At 37.7% G+C, this 26034-nt stretch overlaps 1 long non-coding RNA gene across 1 annotated transcript in view; it reads right to left on the bottom strand.

The window, feature by feature from the left end:
* The window catches only part of LOC139696186 (uncharacterized), a 250936-nt gene extending 225639 nt beyond the window's left edge, over positions 1-25297 (bottom strand). The window contains exon 1 of the long non-coding RNA XR_011702593.1: positions 25205-25297. This is a non-coding gene — a long non-coding RNA (uncharacterized lncRNA). The remainder of the gene's footprint in view (positions 1-25204) is intronic.
* Between the last annotated feature and the right edge of the window lie 737 nt (positions 25298-26034).

The raw sequence follows: 26034 nt of genomic DNA, 5'->3' as shown, positions 1-26034 counted from the left end.
AAATACGACCCGATCTGATTTTTTTCCTGTTTTTACTAAATTATGATATTTGGAAAAGGAATATGTTACTTATTAGTATAATTTCTTAGGGCATCGATGATAAATGAGTTTCGAATTTGAGCGAAGTCTTTTCCTTCCATTTTACTTCAAATTGTTCCAGAGATTTCTCATAACATTTTTAAAAGACACGATTTCCTGATGTTACATTATTTAATTTACTGGGGTATAATAGGTAAGAAATAATTTGAACTTTAAATTTTAGTTTAAGAAAAAGAAGAAAGCTAAGTTACGTATATATTAAAATGGGAGGTCATAAACTGGAGCAGCTGAATCAGTTTACTTATCTCGGATGCGTTTTGGACCAAAATGGTCGGGCTACTCGGGGTAGAAGGGGTATTAGAAAAAGAATTGAGTTAGGCAAAGAAGCTTTCACAATGAGGAGGGAATTGGTGACAGCGACGTTGAGTAAGGATGTTATGAAACGCCTCGTCAAAACTATGATATGGAGATTGGTTTCGTACGGCGCGAACATATGGTCGTTGAAGTAATATAGTGGATGCTTTTGAATTGCAGGTGAGGAGAATTCCTGAAAAGCTGAAATGGACAGAAAGGAAAACAGACGAGGACGTGCTAGGATGGTGGGAGAAGAGAGGCAGATGTTGAGAAAAATCCTGAGGAAACGGGAAATATGGATGTAGAGCAATTTACTTGGCGATGGTATATTGTATATATGATGATATGTATGTAAACAGAGCGTGTTGATTGGCTAAGGGCTATTGACGATTTGATAGAAAGGCAAGTAAGGAATGTGTAGGGATAGAATAGGTATGTTTGACGAAATGAAGGGAGGGAGGAAGAATGCGTAATTGAAGACGGGTTTATTGTAGTGTCGTGTTTTGTCAGGAGAGTCAAGGAATTGTATCCTTGTATCTTTGTTCAATATGTGCCCGTTCAAAACCTCCCAGGTAGAATACCAATAACAACTTAACGTACATTTATTGAATGTTATAACATTTATTCATGAGTCTATTTTAAATTTTGGAAGGAAAGGGGAACAAAGCATTGGCGTCCAGAATTATTCCATTTGACAGCAAGAACCTCAGCATGAGTTTCATATTATACTGAAATTTACAGTTTACCCTTAACTAATATTTACCACACAGCGGTTCTTTTTCGTACTAATTCTCTCAGAGTAGGTACTTGAAAGCGCAAGATGTCGCCTGGCGTTGGACGGAAGGTTGTCGATTGCGACATCATGGTTTTCAGGTGTGACGAACTGTTATATCTTGCATTGCACTACTAATATATATATATATAAAATTCCTGTCTAAACCTCTTCTGTGAGACCACGTAAGACTTTTGTCCAACTAGAATATTGATTGAAACCACTGTGGGCTATAGAACCGATATTCGTTCGGGCAAACATTTGAGAATTTATGCAAGATTTTTATTTTTAGGCTACATATAGAATAATCAACCAAAGTCAAAGAATAAAAAACAATATTTATCAGTTGAAGATAAAGCTAAAACTATAGTTCTGAAGGTAGTGGAGACATAATCACTCAATATTTTCATTGCTGATGTAAATATTGTATGATTTTAATTTTTGTCTGTTTCGTTTTGAATGATATCATAATCATTCTTGAAGGTTCTTGTCGCTTAAATTATTCTAATAAATAATATTTCAAGTAAACCTTCCACAATTAAATTTACTCTGAATAAGATCAACCAGATATTAGTTCTGTAATTCATGGTATGCCACATAAATTTAATTCTATTTTATAAACAAACGGGTAAGCTAAATGTCTGAAACTAACAACGACAGCGGCTTACAAACTAAAGATCCCAAGCAAAGTCAATGAATTTACTTGTCAGTAGTTCAACTTTATGCACACATAATTTATCATTGAACTTGTTGTTGCTAAGAGCACTTGGATTCACATCTGCCAGTTTAATCTTAATTTTGCAAGAGAATTGTACAGGGCAAGAGAATGCCCACTCCACATTCTAGCAACTTGCGAAAAAACCTGTCTCTGGAATCGTTTACTCAATTTGGATTATTTCAGAATTAAGAGCTTCAGTAACGAGACTATCAACTAATCCTTTTCTCAAAGCGTTTCACTAGAATTTTATTGCTATCTGGACATAAATGTAAATTTAACAAATAAACTACTGCATAAAGATTCGAATTAGACGTGGAATTGGATTAATTAAACTTAAATAAATCATTTCACAAAAAGCAGAAAGATATCACCCAACTCTAAATAACTGTACTTATTATTTATTTAAAAAACGAGAAATATCCTAAAAGAATAAATTTACTCGATTTGAAATAAATGAAACACAAAGCGAAAATAAAGATCGTAATTTTGGAAATAAAATAACAAAATTCGCAGAAAATATTCGAGCGTTGAGAATTTAATCAAGTGGCAATGTTTTAGTTCTACGCCTATAACCTTCCCCCTTTCCTACCTATTGATGTGGGAGAACGTAAAGATGTATTGAAACCGTGCCCAAAGAGTTTTTCTTACCTAACTTAATTGTCTTAATTAAAATTCCTATTACCCTGAATAACAATTTAAACAGCATAAAAACTCCTCTTTACTTCATGCTTAGCCGTAGCATGGCAAATAATTGAGCCCTTCATATTTTCAATCATTCTTTCAAACAATTGGAATTTTATATAGTCATTCACTTTTTTTCAACTCGTGAAACTTTCTTGGAATTCCTTTCCCTTCCGAAATCGAACTTCCCCTTTTAGGATTAGCTGAGAGGTGTTTTTATGATTCTCACTGCTTCCTTTTGCAAAATCAGCGGAGAAAAAATAACATCTTGGAGAGCTCAAATATGAAGAAAGGTTACCCAATGGTGTCCTTTGATGAGCGATTTTGGATGGTCTAAAATTGATGAGAAATTAAATATTTCCAGCTGCTCGAGTCTCGTCAAACAATTTGACTTCAAAGACCGTGGTGCCTTATGAAAAAACCACCCAACGACTGACTGATTCCGAGCACCCAAATCGGGGAACTCATTGTTTTATTTTCCGATAAGTGCCCGCCGTGAACGTGGGCATCGCAACTGAAACAAAACGGTCATCGATACAGACAGAAAGCTAATTAAATGAGTTTTTTTTATTTCATTCCGTCATGAAATGTACTAAGATAACGCATAAAATAGTTGCGTAAAAGATCATATTTAATACATGGAACTCGATAAAGGAATAACCATCAATGAAATATCACTTATGAACATCGGTAAGTACTACCAAGCCTAGGAAATTCATACCAAAATGCCTGTCATCCCAGCATAGGGGAGGAAATATTTAAGATCACTTTTGCATAAATAATCGATTCACCGTGCATACGTATATTTGCCATTTGATAAATTCACCGTCGAATTTTGCGGTTAAACCCAGAACGAAGCCACGTGTCTTCATAAGGCTCACGCGTCATCTTTTTTGACGCGAGGGTAAGCAACAATGCTGTACACGTTTAATTTTATTTTCCGCTGCGGAGCACAGCGCAGACATATTCCTGGCGCGACCGCTAACTGCAGGGATAAACGAATCATCCTGGCTTGGAAGTATCCAAAGCAAGAAAATTATATACACTACTTAAACCATTGGATAAATGCAAATCACTTGAGTTCAACTTTAACATAGAAGGAATAGCTATAAATCCACATTAAATTAGTTTATTTTAATATCACATTAAATTAGTCTATAGTACACGTGGTAATAACAAATAGTAAAGAAAAATTGACTAAAGAACAAACCTACATATATAATGAATCCCTTTTCACGTGCACAACTCATAATTAAGACAGTAGAAAGTGTCGCGCAAGGCAAATTTCTGCTTTTGTAGCGTTGAATTTTAGGTTTTGCATTGGTTACGAAACGTATTCTTCCGACCATTGCCACAGCGAGGCAAAACCGGGCAATACTAAACCTATAATCGCGAACGACAATCCGAACTACCCGAAAATTATGCTAACTAATATCAAAATTCGTCTGCTGCCATGATGAATGGCGAACGAACTCCCACCAACCACTCGCTCGTCTGTGTGTTGTCAGAGGATATACTAAAAATAGATAAGAAATGGGACGGTGGCTCAGTTTTTGAAAATTTCATGCAGAGGAAAATCACGTAACGGGAAGCAACAGCAATAACGCGCGAAATGAGACGTGTATAAGTTTGACGATTTATTTTATTAGAAGTAAGTAAAATATCATTTAAAGAGTATTATTATACACTTCCTTCGCCGGATGTATACTTTTACTAATCAAAATCAAAGGCAATAAAAAAAAGAATACCTATTAAACACAGTGATAGAAAACACACGGCGCAAAACTGAAAGGGTGTATAGGGTGCATAGAACTTCTTAGAATACAAGTTAAAGAATACGGAGAGAGCACAGAGAGATTATTTTTTCTTGTATTATATACGAAAGATACATTTTTGCACGTTTTGGAAACCGGGACATTTTGAGGACGATGGATTTATTACTCGACAATTCTGGTTTTACGAGGACTTTTAATTTCCTATGGCTGTCGCCAAATCATTAATAAATAGACAGATTACAAAAGCACAATCATCACATGCGATGAATTCCTAGATTAATATCACTTGAGTATAACCTGAGTAGCGCACTTATTGTACAGGGTAACCTATAACCAAGCCAACTTATAACTCCGCCTTGGACGATATTTTCATAAATGCCTAGCACCCAAGGTGGTAGACGTTCTCTGCCTCACTCTTCCACAATTTGAGCGTTTTTTCTATGGATTTCGAACTTGTACACGGAGACTCGTGGGAAAATAACTAAATGCCCTGGAAGTAGAGAAGATGCCCCTTTCAAGTTTCAGCAACTTTTAAGAGATCAAAGGAATTCCTTTTTCTTCTCAACGTAAGCTGGCTGCAGATGCTAAAGGTCTCCCGCGGTCGATTAAAACCTCACAGAAAAGCACTCTTATTCACCCTGGATGAGTGTCGGAAGGCGTAATGTCTAAAGGGGAACTTCCGACCTGAGCTTGGCACTAATAGTTTCTAGGGCAGAGGGCAAACGGGGGGAGACGCGCGAGGGATTCTGGGGCGTTTGAAAGGCGTTCTGCTCCAGAGACGACGACCCAAAGAGGGACATCTAAACAATCAACCCGGCTCCTTGGCCCGCGGGTGTTATTTCAGGCTGGGTTCTTAAATCAAGGCAATTCCCTCGCCTCGAGGCTTCCGGACTCAATGAAATACTGCCTCGTCAGTGACACCTGAGGGTGCACGGGTAACAATCTCGCGGCTTCCGCTCTCCGGTTTCTGGGTGCCTCCATAAACCAACCTCCCTATCCGAGGGGGAGCTCAAAGTTTAAAAAAACTCTACGAGTTGAGTACCGTACACAGTAAACGCGTGATGGATTCGTAGACTTTACTGGCGGAATCACCGACAGAAAATCTCCCGAAGGGAAACATTTAACCGACGGCCAATCCGAATGAATTCAAATTTTCCAGATCACCCCAAAATTAGTTGAAAGCTGTAATATTGTAGGTATAAACTATCTTGCTCAGAAAAAAAACTATCTTACCCAAAATGTAGGAACGGAATAATTCTGGTAAATATTTCGCGAAAAAAATAAGCTAAGTACGTGATACAAATGATGTAATATTTTCCAAAACGTTTTCACGTGACTTATTTATTACGTTTCCGAGGTTTAAAATATGACTTGACCAGTTTTTAAACACCAGGTATATATCTAAATTGCCATTTAAATACATCAAATCTCATGTTATAGCCCCAGCTCGTGCCTCAAAACTGCTACTAAATTAAAATGTCCCGAACACTACGCGCCAAAAAAGGAATACCAACAGGGAATACTCAACGGAGTGAAAATAAACTCTAGTACGCCGGGGCTTAGCAGCCCAAAAAATTTCGGGCGGGCCTATTTATTTTTTTTACAGATACAAACCGCACTTCATTCTTTTTTTAAATGTATTCCTTCCTTCTCACAATAAAATCGCCTTGTGAACTGGTATTAATCTCTCTTATTATTTAGGGGAGCGTGAATAAGCTTTGAATATTTAAAATGGCCTCGTTCAAGTTCCATGTCATCGGAGCCATTAGTCAGGCAACTAGCGGAGCGTTAAAACCCGTTGTGATAATCCGAATTGAACTGTTGAGAATACATTAAATTTTATCCGAAGCGATTTCATTATGATGGAATCCAACTCATAAAAAGCGGTGAATGAGGTGAAAAAAATCCAATATTTAATGGTTTTCATTTGATTAAGAGCAAATCTGCATTTACATAAATTAAATAGAAGTCTACTTGGATAGTTTACCATTTAGTGAATTTTACACACTCTTCCCCATCGTTTACAGTAACTATATTTGGGTAACTCAACCGTTTTAGTCGATTCACCGTTCATCCGAGTGCTTTCGATAATTTCTATAGAATTGTTCACTTCATACTGGTTAGCAGCGCATTAATTATTCAATATTTGAGCCAAATGAAGTCTTTCTAAAACATGTAACATGAATTTTTACCCACGATTCGCCTTCACATCACATCCGATTCGGGTATCGATTCGATGAAATCATCAATTACTATATAAAACGTGTTTAAGGTTAGGGTAAAGACTCTGCCTCCCAACTCTCTCCGTTTAGAACGTATCTAACCGCGGAAACGAGAGAAATAGAACCAGGAGAGAATTCACCGGATGTTCATTTTTTTACCCCAAGTAAAAATCAAGTTATTATACCAAGACACTACCGTGAGTTGACGAACAAAACTGAATTGATTGATACCGAATGAACCGCTTTTCAAACGGTTTCCCTTATCGAATATTCACACGTTGCATCTCCACAGGGACGGGACTGCAGGACTCATTTATGGGAATAAGATCCTACAAACGATATCTATCTCCGTTCCAAAACCCTCACACCACCACTGCGGCTGTGAACGTGCATTAGCTAAACTGTCACGACAGTACATTCGCACGCCCGTCAATGGATCCATGCATGCTGAATGTCTGATCACGTACTGTGCAACTGACGCGTTACTGGTTGTGACGACGAGGCTGGGTGGGAAGCGGAGGGGGACAGAGGACCGCGAATCAGGATGCGGGGAGAATCAGCGTCAACACATCAACCTCCAGTCGTGCAGGTAATCATGAAGCAAAGGCGAATTGCGGAGTTGAGTTTCAAAGCTGCTGTCAAAGTACACCGCAGTCTTGATAAGATCGCTTTAACAATTAATAATCCGTCACAAAAAGGCTCTTCTCCCAAGGGGATGAATCGCATCCGTTACCCACCATGTCAGTGAAATGTTGACCCCAATAATACTGTAATACGACCAAATAAAACGATATTATCACGAAGCGAGAACGTCAAATCTTAGCACCTAGCAAAATATACTTTTGAAACGCATAATTACAGTCAGTTTTTCTGTTAAGTGTACATAAATTGACACATGCTACAAAAACGAACATTTATTTTATTTAACAACTTAATTGGGCGATAATGAGACTTTATAGAAACTTCTAACATCTATACCTTAAACATTACTCTGCAGACAATTACAACCACCCACATCCTAGTTGGAGGAGAGCCCACCTAGGTGAGAATCGAACCTGCGACCTCTCAGTTGGAAAGCGATAACGTTACCCCGCCACCACCGTGGCCGTCGTAAGAAATATAGCTGACGTACATTTTAGTTTTGTGTCAGAGTAATCAAATGGAATGAAGGGTAAGAACGAATTTTATTACTGAATGTTGAAAAAACTCGATTTGTAAATTAATCAATCCGTTACTGGTTTTCGTTTGATCAAATGGAAATAAATTCAGCTCCCACAGTGAGTGCGAGCGACGAAAATTAAGGCATATTCCATGCCCACTGATTTTTTTGTTATTTATAATGTGACGATGCCCTTGGCAGTTCATAAATAATGCCTAGAGAATACCACATCTGTGATGTAAACCACTTCGTTTTCGCCGTGATGTAAACCACTTTGTGGTCGTATAAATACTAACGAGCGTTTCTAAAATTAATTAAAGAGTGTTTATTAACATCGTTTCTATTCTCGCGTTACTACCAACGCACTCGACAGAACCGGCCTTAACAAGACAGATTTTCTCCTGCGGGGCGTCGAAAACAATTCCAGCGCCGGCTTGGGCTTCAGTAGTTTGTTTCTTTCCCTCTTCCATCGTGGCTCAAACGATAACAGAACACTCTGTGAATACCTTCTCTGTCCTTGCTTTAGAACACAGGAAAGCTCTTTTTCGGGAACTGAATGTGATGAACACTGCACGTAAACAGTGGTTCTCAAAAGCCTGTTAGAAGAACAAAAGGGAGTCATCTCCGCGTGACAGCTATATTTTCAGACTCGTTTCTTCGTTATCTGTTCTATGACGTAGATCTATATCAATTTTTAAAGATTTTTATTTGCGATATTCACCTAATTTTGCATATTTTGCGGAAATATTTTGCATTATTATTTAAACTGGCCAACATCGATCTTTTGCGTATTGGGCGTACCTAGAATTTCTCAATAAAAGTTGGAACTAATTTAAAATAGATGAAACTACTCTCCACTTCCCTATTTAAAACGCTCAGATTACACTGAAAGACGTCAAATAACTCTTTCAAATATTGCATGCCATACTAAGAGGAGCTAGTAAACTGAACGGTGACAAAAAGAAGACCTGTAATGGACTATTATCGAAGGAAAAAAAGTATAAAAGCGTGAGAGCTGTGGCAGGAACTTCTTTCTAGGGCTTTCATTTTTCTAGGATGAAAATCCGGTGTCATACCTGAGGGTAAAATGGGACGAGTTCGGTATCTAGTTCAAAAAAGGAATTAATAAATAAAATTTCAAAAAGTGATGACCGCCCACATTTTCTTCGAGAAAATCTTCATAGAATTAAAAAAAAAACAAACAGCAAAGATCTATTGATTTCACGCTGTTCCCAAACATGGCAGTATCTTTGATTGAGCATTTCGTGACATCAACGAAGGACTCATTTCTCATGCATTCAGCTTTGACACCAGGAACTACTCCCGAATCCAATTCACCAGACGGACATTAGGAAATACATCGCGATGAACCGATGTGGAATTCCGCGGAAATATCGGAGTTCCCTCGCCAAATTTGCATCAAGTCACCGAAAGTTTCCCGGGAAAAATATTTCCCTTCCATGATGGTTAAATCCTTCCTGTCTTGGGTAGCACATTCATTCCTCTAAGAACACTAACCGTACGTGAGGCAAAGGGAACCGCTAATCAGTCTTATGCCAATACCCTCGAAATTCATGCTTTCAGCCAAAAGGTACCTGCTACCAACACATCCAAATTGGAAAACATGACAATACCTGCTCATCTTTTCATACTGGATTGGAAAAATGTGCGCAATTTCTCTACAAACATTTTTCATCAATATGGAATTAATATTTAGATATCCATTTATAAATAGTTCTACGATGTAAAGAGCCAACATCATTCCTAGACAAATGTATGGTCATTACTCGGATCGTGGGTCAATACGCGAGAATCTAAGATTATTCGAGTTCTCTACCCATTCCTAACTTATTTGGATGAATTTCGTGTCTCAAACTTTTACACTTTTTTATTAAAGATGCATTACGAATGATACTTTGTGTGACAAGGTGGTTTCGAGTTTCGCATAAAAAATATTCTAAAGAAAGTCTAGATGGGGAATTTAAAATGAAAAAAAGCATTAATAATAAAAAAATACTAAATAAGTTCTTAAAAAGTAAAAATATATTTTATATATATTTTCTCTTCGTCGAAGACTACCATGTTATCAGTGAAAGACTACCATCTTCAAATATTATCACCAAAGGCATTTGTTTCTTTTGTCTGATGCATTGACCGAAACCATTATATTCCTGAAGTCATTTACAGCAGGCATTTCCATCGCTCAAAAAAGGAATTATCTTCAAGCATATTCATGAAAGGCCCTTACACACTACTGCTTGTCATCCCAGCCAATTATATGATATTTTTGGAAAGTTCATTGGGTGAATTTGTCGAAATATATGATCGTAGAGATAAAGCTGTAGGAAGAGAAGATATAATTCATTAATAATCAGTCAAAAAAATCACTAGCGAATGCCTCTCGGTGACAACTAATTTACAAATTAAATGGAACGTTGTGAATACCCATATCAGTCATGAAATTACAATTCATTTTCAATATGAGCGGAAAAAGCGAGAGCCTTGATCTGTCTAAATTTACCTCTAAAACAATTATACCATTTCCAATGGAAAAAAAAGTTAATTAAATCTCGCTTTCGATATAGTGAACTGTGCGAGGTCGATGCGCTCAAAGTAAAAGACATCTAAAATATAATGACTACTCCATCTTAACGTAATGGAGATCAAAGGACGTAGAAATTAAAATCAAGGATGAATAAAGAACTAGATTAAGATTTTCAGGAAAAGACAAAATTCAGATCAGGTAAAGGGACGGATATACGTATAAAATGAAAATTATAAATCCGACCCAAAATTAATATAAATATCAAAGTGCGTATTGATTTCTTAGAATTCTCATCAAACAATTTCTTAACTAAGTTCATAACAACGAAATACTCTCTTCCATCAGTAATTAATGATAAAATGCCAAAATAGTGTAAAATAAATTAATTACAAATAACATCGCGACGTTTTTTGCTTTAAACTATTTTTTTTTTTAAGTAATCTACCGGTTAAGGTAGGTTTTTGGACTGACACAACTACCAAACAAACACCTTATCACTCCCAACAAAACACAAAATCAATCATCCTACTCTATATCAGGTCCCTCTTCATCTCTGAGTACTACCTTCCTCCCTTCATCCCGTCCAACAACCCTATCCTGTTCCTTCCCTTTCCTCTTTTGCCCAACATTCTACCCTCTATCACAGTCTTCAACATCCCACTGCCGGTCAACACCCCCTTCATCCACTTTTCCTGCCTCCATAGGATTGCTCCCAACAAACCCCTCTCTTCGCCCACCATACCAAGTACTTCCTCATTTGTTTTCTTCTCTGTCCATTTCACCTTCTCCATTCTTCTCCACACCCACATTTCAAAAGCCTCCAATCTACGTCTATCCTCCTGCTTCAATGACCACGTTTCCGCTCCGTACATAGCTACGCTCCATATCAAAGTTTTTACGAGTCTTTTCTTAACATCCTTACTCAAAGTCCCTGTCATCAACTCCCTCCTCCTTGTGAAAGCCTCTTTGCCTAGCGCAATTCTTCTCCTTACGTCCCTACTACTTTGACCGTGTTGGTCCAAAACACTTCCGAGATACGTAAACTGTTCTACCTGCTCTAGCTTTTGCCCTCCTATTTTAATGTTAAGCTTGGCCTTTTTCTTTCTAGAAAATCGCATAACCTTTGTTTTATTAATATTGATTCTCATCCCATACCTGTCGCACTGAATTTCCAATTCACTAAGCAATGCTTGCAGCCCCTTGGCTGACTGACAAACTAAAGCTTGGTCATCAGCAAACCTAACTGATTTTACGACTTCCCCGCCCACTTTCATTCCTACCTCGAGTTCTTCCCATGCCTCTTTGATCATTTCTTCTGCGTACAGGTTGAACAGCAACGGTGATAATGGGCAACCCTGCCTTACACCCCTTCCTAACACTGCCCATCCTGACTCCCCGTTTCCCACCCTCACCTGGGCAGTCTGAGACATGTACAGATTGCGGATTAGCCTCCTTTCCCTCCAATCTATTCCTATTTTCTGCAATATACTCATTAGTTTTTCCCAATTTACTCTATCAAACGCTTTTTCGAAATCTACGAAACAGGCAAATACCTCCTGGTTGTGTTCTATATTCCTCTCGATTAATAATCTCATTACTGCAATGGCATCACGCGTACCTCTCCCCTTCCTAAACCCAAACTGATCATCCCCTAAGTAATCATTTGCCCTACTCTCTATCCTTTTGTTTATGATCCTGAGAACAACCTTAGCTGCGTGGGATATCAAACTAATTGTCCTATAGTCCTCACATGACGTGGCCTTTACCTTTTTCGGAATAGGAACTAAAACTGATCTCACAAAGTCTTCCGGCCAGATTCCCTCCTCATAAATACTACGGATCAGCCCATATAGCCTCTTCCTCCCACATTTTCCCAAGCATTTCAAAAGTTCCACGGGAATGTTATCTACCCCCACGGCCTTATTTAGTTTCATCTCCCTTAATGCCCTTTCTATCTCATTGTCTAGTATGCCTGGACCTAAGCTATCTTCCTCTACGTCATGTTCCTTTTCAATGTCTAACTTTGTTGGTCTAAGCTCTTTACTATACAGGTCTTCTACATATTCCTTCCATCTCTCTTGGATCTTTCCTGCGTCAACTATTACCTTACCCGCCTTATCTCTAACTGCTATCGTTGATCTCCCTTTCTTACTTCCCGATAAAGATTTAACTATGCTGTAAAGCGCACCGATTTCCCCCTTCCTCTGCAGACTTTCCATATTCTCGCACTGCGTCTTCCACCATGCTTCCTTTGCTTTATTTGTTGCCCGCCTCAATTTATTGTTCAATTCTTTGTACTTCATTTTGCCTAATTCTGTATTTATATTCTTCCATTTTCGCCGCTCATCCATTTTTGTAATCATCTCATCCGTGATCCATGGTTTACGAGTCCTTTTAGCGTTCACGGTTCCAATAGTGTCTTTTGCCGCTTTAGACAACCCTTTTTTGATACATTCCCATTTTTCTTCAATAGTACTTAGCTCTTTACCGTCCTCCATGATTTTCTCTATCGCCTGTTTGTATTCCTTTCTTTTCAACCCATTTAATGCTTCTACATTCCATTTTCTAACTCGCCGCCCCTGCCTTATCTTTAAACTATATCCAAGTAAAAAAAACAAAGTTACCACAATACCAGATGCCGAAAAAGAAGTTTTATGAAAAAATTTAAAAAAAAACATAACAAAATTTCGACTCTAAAACGCACGTCCTTATGATTTTTAAATGGATTCAAATGGAAAAATGATTTAAATGGGTAAATACTTCCTGATGAATGCCAGGCGTGGACGGTTGAAGAATTAGAAAAAAGAAAAATTCGCAGGTGTGAAATGTACAATCAAAAGAAAATCACTAAAAAAATAATTGAATGGAATGCATAGCAAATGAATGTCACTCAAATTGAGTGATGAAATAGACCAGAGCTAAATAATGAAATGAAGGCGGGATAAACTTATCAAATGAATTTTTCTGCCGTAAAAGATAAAAAAATACCAAGTTAACATGCATGAAGAACATAAGCTATTTCGTGAACTATTAGCATGAAGACGAAAGACAAGTGCTGCGCCAGACCAGACCTTGAACTAAAGGCACTGAAGATGACAGCGAGTCTGTAATTGCATTCAAATAGATACGATGACATACCATGACAATAAAGTGCGTGTGATGACATCTGAGGATTACTCAAATGGGTAAGAGCGTATAAATAGGGATTAAAAGTTAGCAGTGAAAAATTAGGTTAGACTTTTCAAGCATCTGTTGAATAAAATCATGCCGTTTACCCTTAACTTTAACCATTAAAGGTATCCAACCACCATCAGGTATTGGTTTGCGGCAGCTTTCCAAGCTATTCTAGTTCTTGCTCACCCCATTACTTTATCATAGCTCGATACCGAGATTTTCCAATGAACATTTGTGGAAGTTCATCCTTGACCTTCCTTTGTAGTTCTACTCCAATTTTGGTCTTCGGTAAGCTATCAAATCAGTGGATATGTCCTCTTAGTCTACCTCTTTCTTCTTGTGCCCCTCCATATTCTTCTCTCTTAATGCACTATTCCAAATATTTCTCCGATTCACAATCTGTCTATTCAATTATTTTAAGCATTATTCTTTAGCAGCACATTTTCATTACCTCCAGTTTTACTTTCTCTAGTGCTCGTCTACACCTAACATCTGTAGAGCAGAAAACTATGAATGCACTAATAAAGGCTATAAAATACTTCTTGATGTATATACCAGTACTATCGGCTGTTAGTGGTTGTTTACTCTAACAAAATCTTTTCGCCATTCTCTCATTTTGATTGTTACAGACATCTTGCTTCTCCTATCGCTGATGATTGTTAATTTTTTAAATTAATATAAAATATGTATGTATAGCTATATATAAAGCTAAACATATATCATGTATAACTTTATATTCATAATAAACACATATAATAAATAAATATATACATATTTGTAATACACATATAGGCATAATATAATTTGTATAATGTAAATATAATGTATTTTTATAAATATTTTTATAAATATTTTTATAAATTGTAAATATAATGTAATTTGTACAGACATATATAGACATAATATATACATATTTGTACATATATTAGTATAACTATACGGTTACAATCTCGCGAACGTGTAATTCACTACGAGAGAGTTTAAAATGCGCCAGACCATCACTATTGGACGTCATTTTTTCTGAAAAGGTATGAATTGTATAAAATAAAAATATGGCGGAATGATTATGATAACACTAAGTTGGACTAGTTCTTGTGTATACTATATTCAATTTTGGTTTCTTTCAATATATTGCTGTTGTTATATAACGCTATTTAATGTTGTTTGTTACGTCAATATATATGTTTAACTATAAACTAAATTTGAGGTGTTTATATGCATTTTGTATCTCGTGAGCCTCATAGACCTACGACCATAAACGATTATTATTATTATATCCACCCACATAAATAGGGAACGCCACGTACGCATACACAATTTTCCTTATGCCGCTTCTGGAGCTCGCTTCAAATAAGGTCGAAATCCCTTATAATAAACAAGGTTGAAATTAAGGTAAATATCCTTTGTGTCCACGGTCCGCAGTTTTTTTACTTATCGGATGTGATTTTTGTTTCATTTTATCCTTCGTAATCTCGAGACCGCACTGTACTCATTGCAGTTGTGCTATTCTGACTTTTTCCATCGTTGTTCTTCCCCAGCAGGGTAACAATAAACGTCCGTCAAGGATTTTACTCTTAGGAATACACTCTGCACAAAAGACTAGGCCACTTGAACTTTGATCTATGCTCTCCCAAAGAATTGGAGCCACATACAAATCCTTTTATACAGGAGATGCAAACTGAGCAATGGGTTTTATGTTTTCCATTCTAAGAGACTGCTCCACTTTTGGATGTATTTAAGGATCAACGCGGAATTTAGATAAGCCATAAGAGAGAAGAAATAACTCGGATGGACATTAAATTAGGACTAAGTGATGCATAAACTGGCCTGAGTGCAAAATAAGTTTATAGCGCATGGTGTTTATGCAGTGTAAAAGTAGTTAAAATTACTAGAAAAATAAGTCAAATTATATTTCAACTGGGGCATATTTACGAATAACAGAATGAAGCCTGGTTTATGAACTTATTGACAGTGGCTCCACAAGTGTTAAGGAGTGGAAGTGTTTTATAATGGTTTGCCTTCTCATGTGACTGGAAAGTGTAAATTGTTTCTCGAGGTAATTACTGTCCTACTACTCCAAATGACCTGTCACCAGATATCTTTTGCTGTAAGGTCACAGGGTCTTTTCCAATTTTCCTTCACTAGTAACAAATTAGGAGCGAGTTTTTGGGACATTTTTCTGTGATAATTTGGAAACAATTCGAATGGTTCCAAAGTATAATCTTTAAGCAAATATTTGGGTTCTTCAACACATTTTTAGATGTGAGTTAGTAGGAAAATGTAGGGACTAACATAAAGTCGATGGGAGACAGTGAAAACCTGTAATGCATAGCATGGGAAGATAAATTTTATGGAGAAACCTCGTATAGAATTTTATGTGACGGAGATAATGAGAGGCAGCGAGACATTGAGGAAGAATGTTTGAAAGTCTCATAATAAGAAGGAAATCTAGTTATTTTAAATATTATGAAGGAGGAAAATCATGAGGCAGCAAATGTTGTCCGGGATTTTGTAAGGTGTTATAGAAATTCTACATCCATAAATGCCCTTCACTCCGTTCCCATTTAACGTACTTATCTTCAACAAAAGTCAGATATTAAATTACGAAAGGGAACACTTTTTCCCCTAAGTTCGTCCATACAGCCCTTTTCTTGCATATTCCTTTCAATTACATCACAGTCATACGTTATTAAAAACATCCTCTTCTTCCCCTGAGACTGCTTAAGTCCTATTAAAGTTCTATACTCTTGAAAAGTTGATGATTATGTGTAATGTTTTCAGTGCCCATTCAAAGCCTACCACTAGTCCATATACTTCCTCAAATAATAATAATAATTTTCTATTCTCAAAGGAGTTGTGGCCACATAAAGAACGACATTTTCTTGCAAAGCTTTTGCGGGTACTTTTTCGCCAAAAGCTTAAGGGTTCTCTGATTTTGCCATTGATTACTCTTAGGTATCAATAAAAAATAAAGTAAATCCCCGAAGAGCGATAAAAAATAAACGTGGAAGAAACTGATGCAAAAACAACGCCTGTGTCAGCTGTTCTCCGCGGCAAAATCCGCACGAACTTGGGTGGCTAATTTTTTTCGATAAAGGATAGATCCAAGGCAATTAAGTTCTCTCGGGAGAGAGCGCGAGACTAAAATTTAATTATGTCTTACCATCAGCGGATTGAGGGGATATAAATGAAAACGAAGGCAAGAAACGTGGGACTCAATCAAATAATTGGCACTCGAGAGATAACCTCAGAAGCAAAAGGTTTTTCGGGTGGAATTGCGAAGGTTGGAAAAGATTTCCGAGAATCAAAAGAAAATGAGTGCAATAGGAGGAGGGAAGAAAATTCCGCCCGATCGATGTTGCAATCCATAGTTTTGAAGCTCAGGATTGATCGCGTCGCCTCAAAATGAAACACATTTTGTTGATTAAGCCCTAATGAGAGTAAAACGTGTTTTAATGTCATTCTTCTCTCCTTAACAAGACTGCGTTTATATAAAACTGGCGAGAGGGCCTTTGTTTGTATTTACCATGCGAAATCATGACCATTACCATGGCAACTCATTGGTTTTACGGCAATTAATTTGCAGAATTTTATCACACAAGATCCACACCTACATTTATTTAAACAGAAACAAAATCAATAATCATTGTGATTCACGTAGAAGCAGAATTAGAAACCATAAAATTAAAAAGAATGTTTAATACATAAAATAAAGGGATACAGTAAAAACATGTTCACCTAATCGGTAATCATAAATACTTTGATGCATGCAAATGAGATAGGTAACGCCCTATTTAGTAATAAACGCCATCAAAATTACTCGAGTTTAACTACGTTATCAAAGTAAAACTCATTACTCATTTTTCATAAGTGTCGGGGACTTTTTCAGACCCAAACTTATGAGGAAGCTTCATATTTATACCTGATACTGAATACCATAAAAAAGCAACTGTCTACACCCCACCCCAATTTCTAAAGATTGAAGGTATTTTAAAATGAATACCACCGTAGAGACCGTGGGAAGATTGACAGCATTACCATCATGCAATTTTCCTGCTAATTATAGACAACTACGTATAAAGCGAAGATTGTAGGATTACACAGAGATATTGCAACCGGGATTCAATATCGTCCTTGTATCGCCGCAAAATATACACTCGGAATTAAAATGATCTGCGATTTTTTAATTCTAAAAACCATGATTTCAAAGTACAAATTCTAGTCTCCACACCAAATAACCCGAGGAAAGAAGCAACAGAGTGGAAAAGTGAACATAAATTATGCAGGGATAGACTGGTTGAAAAGGGTATATGAATACGGTAAAAATAAGTCTCTAAAAGAAAGGGCATATGTTAAAGTTTATACAACAATTTCTCTCTCCCAATACACCATACCCGGAGGTGAAAGAGAACAGAAGAGAGGTGAAAAGAGAAAAAAAGGAGTAATAAGTACACCCCGATGAGTTTTTTTCCCACGGTTATTCACCCCGCGCCGTATGAAATGCCATGCGTGGGAGCACCTTTTACTCTTCCACCGGATCTCTTCTGAGAGTGGTATCATGTTTTGTGGTGTAAGCATATCCAATTATATGATATTCGTCTTTATGCTTTGCTGTTAACATATTATGTGCGATTCTTGTTGATCGGGAGGTTTGAATGTAAACCTGGTGTCGGCGTTATAAATTTACGGTAGAGGTGATGAATAGCATACCATCAAGAGGAAATGAGCTTTCAATATTCTCCTCGAGACAGCTAGAATTGCACAAATACAACTAATCCCCAGCGTCAAAAAGCAACCTCGGTACCTTCACTAAAAACCAATGGGTTAACAAACGCAGCAATCAATATTAAGACATATATGCCCGTTAATGTAGCCCATTACTTACCTCACTATTGCTTTAGGGCTTATGGAAAAAAGTTTTCGACCTAGTGCGTCCTAAGCATATAGGTTTATTTTCAAAATATTTACCGAAAGCCTACTGAGTAGAGGTACCTATTTTTTGCAGGGTCCATCAAAATTCCACTCAGTGTCCCGCTTTCGTCGAACATTTCTAATAACATCCTCATATTTCCCAAACATTCAACGCTTTTTCGTGTATCCCACTCTGTTTTCCGCGTATTTTCCCAAACTTCTTTAAACCTCAAAAATGGTATATGAAAGGCATCTTATAGGTCATTGCAGAGAATCATGCGTGTATTAAGTTAAATGAAAAAATGATACGAGTGCAGAAGTGTTACTAACGGTTCAGAGCTGGATAAAGAGATAGAGACGAGCAGGAAGTTCTAAAACTGGTAGCTGACGGGGGCGTGAGGGTCGTTTGGCAAAACGGCGGAGACGTGGGAAAAAGTAAATGGAAGCAATAAATATTGGTAATTAATAAAGCCTTGATACGCATTAAGAGAAGCGGCAGTTTCCTACTAAACGTAAGTTATCGACGAAGATAACCTAATGCTATATGGGAGTTGAGTTCAAATTCACATATCAAATCAGGAGAGAATATTTCAAATGTAATTCGATTACAAGAACAGCGGGGATAATGGACTTCGATACGAAATAGCCCAACTACTCAGATAAATAAGCAAGGACTCTAATTCATACGTGTCCTTCAATCAATTTACATTTCAATAACTTTTCTCTGATTCATTGGAGAATGACGTTCGTGAAATTTAGTTCTAGAACTATTTAAAAACCTATGGTACTACAACCTAGGAAATCTTAAAGATCACCACTTGGACAGACTTTTTTTGCATTAAAATTTGTAAAATGAGTAAATAAATTTTTGTTCGCACCTCAATAGGATTGGGCGAGAAGCTCAAGGGCGGTATTCACAGCGAATATCCGTATGAAAATTTTCAAATTTGCAATATGCATACTATAAATGGTATTGCACTTTGTCAATTGATAAATTCAAATCGATGTTAGTTGTACAAGTTCAGAATTTATAATCAAATATAAAATCAATATATTCCGCATTTCGTAAATGCCTATCAATACCTAACAGTAACAACCAAATAGACAAAAAGCTTACCAAATATATGATTCGTGACGCTCTTTCAAATGAAAGATTATAACTTTCGTAAGACATATTTCCATTCCCTTTCTCTCATTTGTATGCTATGCATAATTTTTTTAAGCCTTTTGCCCGTAAACATTATTCTAAAGTCTATCACCATCATAATATGAAGCTTATCATAACCCCCGCTACACCAAACAATTGTCTAAAATGTTGTTAAAATGACCAACGCACGAGCTCCCTTATTAGTGCGTATAAGAGAGACTACAGGTTTGGGCGTGCAAGAGGATATGGGGCCTATTCCACAAGCCACAACTAGTGCATGCGATATAGGGAGCATATTACTTAAATACCAGTAACTATTAGAGAAGTTAAATAATTCAAATTATGGCATTCATTTTTACAAAAATATTTTTTGCTCTACGATATCTAACTTCATGTTTTCAATTTTCTCCATGTATATAGATGAGCATCTAGAAAGGGTAAAAAGAATATAAAATACAGTTAGGTATTAGAATGAGCACACAATAGGGTGCATAACTTAAACAGTTGCTTACTTAGCACGGTCTATGAAAGGTATCCTGATGCCTAATCGATCATGGATAAAATGCCTAGCGATTCATTAGTATATTACTTTAATCACATTCTCATGATCTTCCCTATCATATTGCGACGATTGCAGTATTTTACATAGTTCACATGATCATTACTTCCAATTTATTTTAGACATTCAATCCATAATTTAGCCCTTGGCACGTTAGTGATTCCCGACTTAGTTCTTTTAATAATCCATCGAGGGAGAAAGGCGACCGGGAGGCACGCGTTCGCTCACGCGGACACTGAATAAAAGAAACGGGAGGGAATGGATGGGGGGATCAAATGAAAGAGAGTGTGCGGCGTGGGCAGTATGGGAGGCGCTTGGGCGAACGTTTTGGGTGGGGTTCCTCACGACGACGCCCGTATTGGAAAAAAAAGGAGCGACTCTCCCCCACCCTCCACGCGATACCAAAATATCCCGAGTCCATCAATTCTCACGTTTGTTCAACCCACTCCCCCCTCCTACTATTCCTCCCCTCTCCACGATCACTAACCCCCACCTCTCTTCCCCCTACCTCCTTTCCCCTTCCTGAACACAGCGTTCGCCCCGAGCCCTAATCCTTTCTCCCAAACGCTCATTCCAAATGCAACAAGTAGTCGAGACCAGGCGGGAGATCGACGATGATGGGTCACCACGGAACAAGGAAAAAAAAGGAAAATGCTCAACCCCCTCCCACTCATCGAAAGAACCCCATTCTTCCCACCCCTACCTTCCCCCGGACTCTTTCTCGCCCAACTCCCTTCCTACACAGTCCCTCCCCCTTCTCCCCCTCCGCTCCGCTTGCCAACCGGCCTTATTCTCCCAGCCGTTGCAATCTCGCGTAAAAGGCAACCGCCCTTCCCCGAAAAGGGACTTAAGGAAAGTAGGCAAACTCGGTTCACAATTGGGATCGTTAAATAGGTCTTGGATGGAAAACCGCAGAAAGGTGAATAAACAGTCATTAGTAAAACTCATGGCGAGAAAGAAGACGAAGGGGTTGATTAAAACATTAATCTCTTTGTGCGTCACGATGGCGCGTAGGTGTCGGGAAATGTAATAATCTAAAAAGGGTACACAAGGACTGAAACTTGGACTTGATGGAAGTCCAATTGCCATCAAGAAATTGAAAAAAATATTAACTTTTCAATGATCGTCTCAAAAATATTAATGGTTTTCACCTGTTCATTCTGGATGTTATATAATGCTTTATATATCGTACACGCATTTATTATGATTTCAACAAGTTAAAACGCAATTTACTAACCTTTGGTCTTTTAAGCCAAAGCATATAATTATATCGTTTTGATGATTTCACCAAAAAAGTGAAGCCTCGTTATACCGCTTTGGTGTGTTCCCAAATTTTTAAACGGAAAACGGTTAGTCCATTTTTAGACAGTCAAGAAAAGTTTTTCTGATAGTAAAGTGTGCAGCAACATAACTTCCTTTATTCAAACACAAAACGCTTTTGAAATAGGAAGTTATTTTGCCGCACCCTGTACATTTACGAGTATTTATTCTAGGGTTTAACTTGGGTAATAACTCTAGGGCTCTACTTCTGTTCCAACGTGGTAGTTCCGTGGGTAAAGCGTTGGACTGTTGATGTCTATGGGAAAATTCAGTTCACCGAAGTTACGTGATTTTCTAGGCTTAAGATCTTCCACGGAAATCACGGGTAGCACAGGGAAAGTAATTGCCCCTCGGCCTTGATGTGTGGATTTCATACGCAGTATACGGTATATTAGGTGATGAACTCACTTTTCATAACCAACCTTTGGGTTTATTGCCTAGATGTTGGATCTGAAAGGATTAGTTGGATCCCCATTACCTTTCCAACCGAACTTCGCTTGGATACAGACAATGACAATGAACAAGAAGTTTTCGATTTTTTCATATGAATAACTTACCGATATGACGCGCCGTTATAAATTGAACTATAATCAAAACACTGCTCTAAGTTAATATCATCATCCGATGGATTTCAACAGTAATTTAACGCTAATGAGCCCACAAATTGATCGGTTTCGTTTGTCCTTCCTACTGTCAGTTTGTCTTTAATACTAAATTACTGAGGCGACTTTTTACATTTAAGATAAAGCCTTTAGTATGTCTAATGTATGGAAATTTAAAGAGAAGCACAACGATCATTGCATAACATATTGCTTTGAGAGCACGAAATCAGTAGCACGAAGGCTATTTAGTGATTCCACTCCAATGTTTTCTGCATTCTACAGCTAGTAATTATGAAGTTCAACGCCTGAATATTGGAACAATACGCATGTTATGAGCGTTTCCTAAATTATAGACTACCCGCATTACACTGACGTACAGGGTTCGTCCGGAAAATAAGTGTACTGACTCCTGGGCTGGGCGCGCCGCTCAAGGCGCGCCCAGCACCGCTCTGACGGGCTGCGATTGGAGGGGGGTAGGTTGGCAAGCGACGCTGAAAAAGGCAGTCGGCTCTGAGCTGTGGTGTAGTGAGGAGCTCTGTTAACGCGAACCTCCACGCTCGACCCACGTCACGGAACGCGATGCCGAAGTTTTTGGAGCAGCGTTATTCCATCAAATTTGCGGTAAAGCTTGGGAAATCGTCTACCGAAACTGTCGGTATGATTAACCAGGCTTACGGGGAGTCAGCCATGTCCAGAAACATGATCTTTCGGTGGCACAAGATGTTCGTGGAGGGCAGAGAAGAGGTCGACGACGAGTCTTCGAGAGGTTCCCGATGATGCCTTCGCGGGAGCGTTCCAGGAATGGGAACGCCGCTGGAACAAGTGTATCGACTCACAAGGGTCCTATTTTGAGGAATATTAGCTTAAGATATGTAAAAGTGTAATAATTTTTTTTTTCCTGAGCTCAGTACACTTATTTTCCGGACGAATCCTGTATGTTACAACGTGGTTTAGGTATTCTGGTTTTTCGAGCTCCAGACAAAAGATCCTTTGAATATGTGAAAGACTAAAAAATTATATTACGGAAATCACTCAGAGTTCATAGGTATCGAGAGGAATCATTAAAACAAAGATTGAAAATGTGTGAAAATTAGGCAATTTCGTAAGAGTGAATGAGTACCTCCCTGAAATGAAAATTAAGGCAGAGGAGCGCGCGAACTAATAAAATGATTTCTACGAATTACTTCAAGTTCGTGGCAGATTCACAAAATGGTACCGCATAAACACCCTTATTTTACGAGGGTCATCCGGAAAGTAGTACCCGTTCGTGAAATAAAGACACAAAAGTAAATATTAACAAACATAAAAAATTTTATTTGAAAGAGGATACTTTAAACTACTTCTCAACATAATCTCCAAGCAAATTAAGGCATTTGTCATAACGTGTGACAAGTTTCTGTATTCCTGCTGCATAGTCCTTCGCCGCCAGCTCATTGAGATACGCGAGGGACCCATCTTGCACAAATTTTTGCATAATGCAGATGGTGTTTAACAATTTCATGAACAATTGTTCGAGAAACATTGGGAAAATGCTCACAGATGTCATCAATTGTGACGCGCCGATCGTTCCTCACGAATTCGTCAACTGAGCTCACCAGTTGGTCTGTAATGACAGACGGTCTCTCCGAACGCTCATCGTCGTGTGTGTTCCCCCTCCCCATGTTGAAGTTGCGACACCACCGCCGAACAGACGACTCGTCCATTACATTGTCTCCATACACCTCCTTTAATTGGCGATGAATATCACATGGGCGAACGTTTCTTGCATTGGGGAATTTAATCACTGCCCTCACTTCACAACTGGCGGCGTTCTCAATTTTTTTAAACATTGTAAACAATCACAGAAACAACACAGGCAATGCTAGCGTCACGCAACTTGGCTCAGAGAAGGCAGACAAGCCACTGAAGCTATCTGACCTCGTCCAGCGGCTACTCGCGTCGTCAGCACTTCATGCGGTACGAACGGGTACTACCTTCCGGATGACCCTCGTATATCTTACATTAAATTTTCATATTTTGTAAATTTATTATATTTCTAAAGCTTATTACATACTTTTCAGCCACCCGAGAAAGATAGGATCAAAAGAAGCTCGCAAAATGTATTCTTTGTTACTTGATAATTTTAAATTAGGTCATTTTCTCGGGACAGATGGCGTCCTGAAATCTTTTGATTTAAATATTAGCTAATAACGGACATTTCAAATGCTTCCATCAAAGCAATCTGCAAAAACCGATATAAACCCGTGTATATGATAGATGTCTGATTTAATTGTCAATTACTGATTTAATTAACAGTTAATAAAGAAAGGATAGAGATCTCCTCGCCCATGTTTTTCTATCCTATTCCCTATTTAGGGCGTGTACTAAATTGCATCCGATGAACGATGGAGTATGAGTGCAAGTAGTTGACTAGAGCACTAGTTTTACAAAGGATTTATTTCCAATTTTTACAGTATCTAAGACTTTTTTAGTTCTGCGGAAAATCCACACTCGATATATCCGATGCTCTGCTTTGATGTTATTTAAAACATCAAACCAAATATATTTTGCCTAGAGGGTTTACTAAAAGGAAATAGGCAGATATAGAGAATAATGTATTTTTTTACGATTAGAATTCAAAAAATCTATATGCAGGACAGAAACAGAACAGATAGAAATCTGTTAACAGAGTGTAAAAATTCAGCTTGGAGAGCTTTGGAAAAGTTTGGCTCAGCCAATGTCACACTCAATTTTTATACTTTATAATGGACGTAATTACGAAATATTGTACACTTCAGCGGAATTCCTCGTAGAAAAGAATTGTTTTGATGGAAAATTTCAATTTTCTGCCTCACTTAGAAATAAGTGTCAGGAAAGACAAAACTCTTGACCAAAACCCTCAATCAAAAATTCCCAAGTACCTTAAACCGTAGGCATACAAAGACATGGATGAAGCGTCTCATTAACGGCTTATGCGCTCCAAACAATACCTGCTAGTTACTTATTTCTTGTGCCGCAAGGTAACAGCGGAAAACGAATGTCGTCATGGGAAACTGCATAAATCTTACCATGAGTTTTCGGTAATAACTCTGTAGATTATATGTATAAACAAGGAATTCTATAAAAACTACGGCATATTTCCATGGATGTCCGTCTAGAAGCTTGAAAATGTTTCCAGCAATAATAATATGTTGATGTCCCATATACACTAACAAGACGCGATAGGAATGAGCTCATATTAACTTACCCTTCTAGCAACTGTTATCTTGACTGAGGGGAGACGGACCACTCAAGTTTCTGCCAACTGAGATTCAAAAGTCTCGGTGCCCACCACTGCTTCACTCCACTTCACTCATTTCACTACACACCTGCAATTAAATAAGATAATGCATTTAAGAATACTAGGCGTTTTATAAAGAAGTGCATCCAGTATTAGAGAAGTATTCCTCTGTGAACATAAGTGAGTCCCTACGTTCAACAAGGAGGAAAGATGACATAAAACTAAATCAAGTTTCGCCTATTAAGCTTAAGTGCACGTAAAAGTATATGTTGTATGTAAATTGTGATAAATCTAACCGATAGTATTTTACAAAGTACACAATGTGATAAGTTATATTGAGGAGCATATTCATGATTCAATAAATATAATATTAAGTATGACAATAAAAAGTTAATTTGAAAACAAAACCGCCGAAATAAAAAGAAATACAAATAATATTCAAAAAGAGCTGGGACCCAGGATTCCATAAGAAAACCATGGCTCTATAATTACATAAGACAATTTGGAAAGCGCTATAACAAGAGTGCAAACCCATGAAAAAATTCCTTAAGCATGGTTTAAGAGGAAGACTGGTTTTACCTCTACTTCTAGAATGGCCATAAATTGATAAAAAGGATTGGAGACAAAAATAAATATATTTCCGCAGCTGATTTTATTCAGAGAGAAATATCCAGAGAAAATGCATCTCTTAAAACAATTAGGAAGTTCAAACTTGCCTTTGAGTGGGGAGTAAGGTCTTCGTCATTGGATTCTTGTTGAAATTTTGCTTTTAACTAGCTAGCATTCATTCATGAGAT

This window comes from Hetaerina americana, unplaced genomic scaffold (genome assembly GCF_022747635.1).
Source record: "Hetaerina americana unplaced genomic scaffold, ioHetAmer1.1.p SCAF_7, whole genome shotgun sequence".
NCBI classification, from domain to species: domain Eukaryota; kingdom Metazoa; phylum Arthropoda; class Insecta; order Odonata; family Calopterygidae; genus Hetaerina; species Hetaerina americana.
The sequence above is the reverse complement of the archived record's forward strand: the minus strand, read 5'-3'. Positions and strand labels throughout refer to the sequence as shown.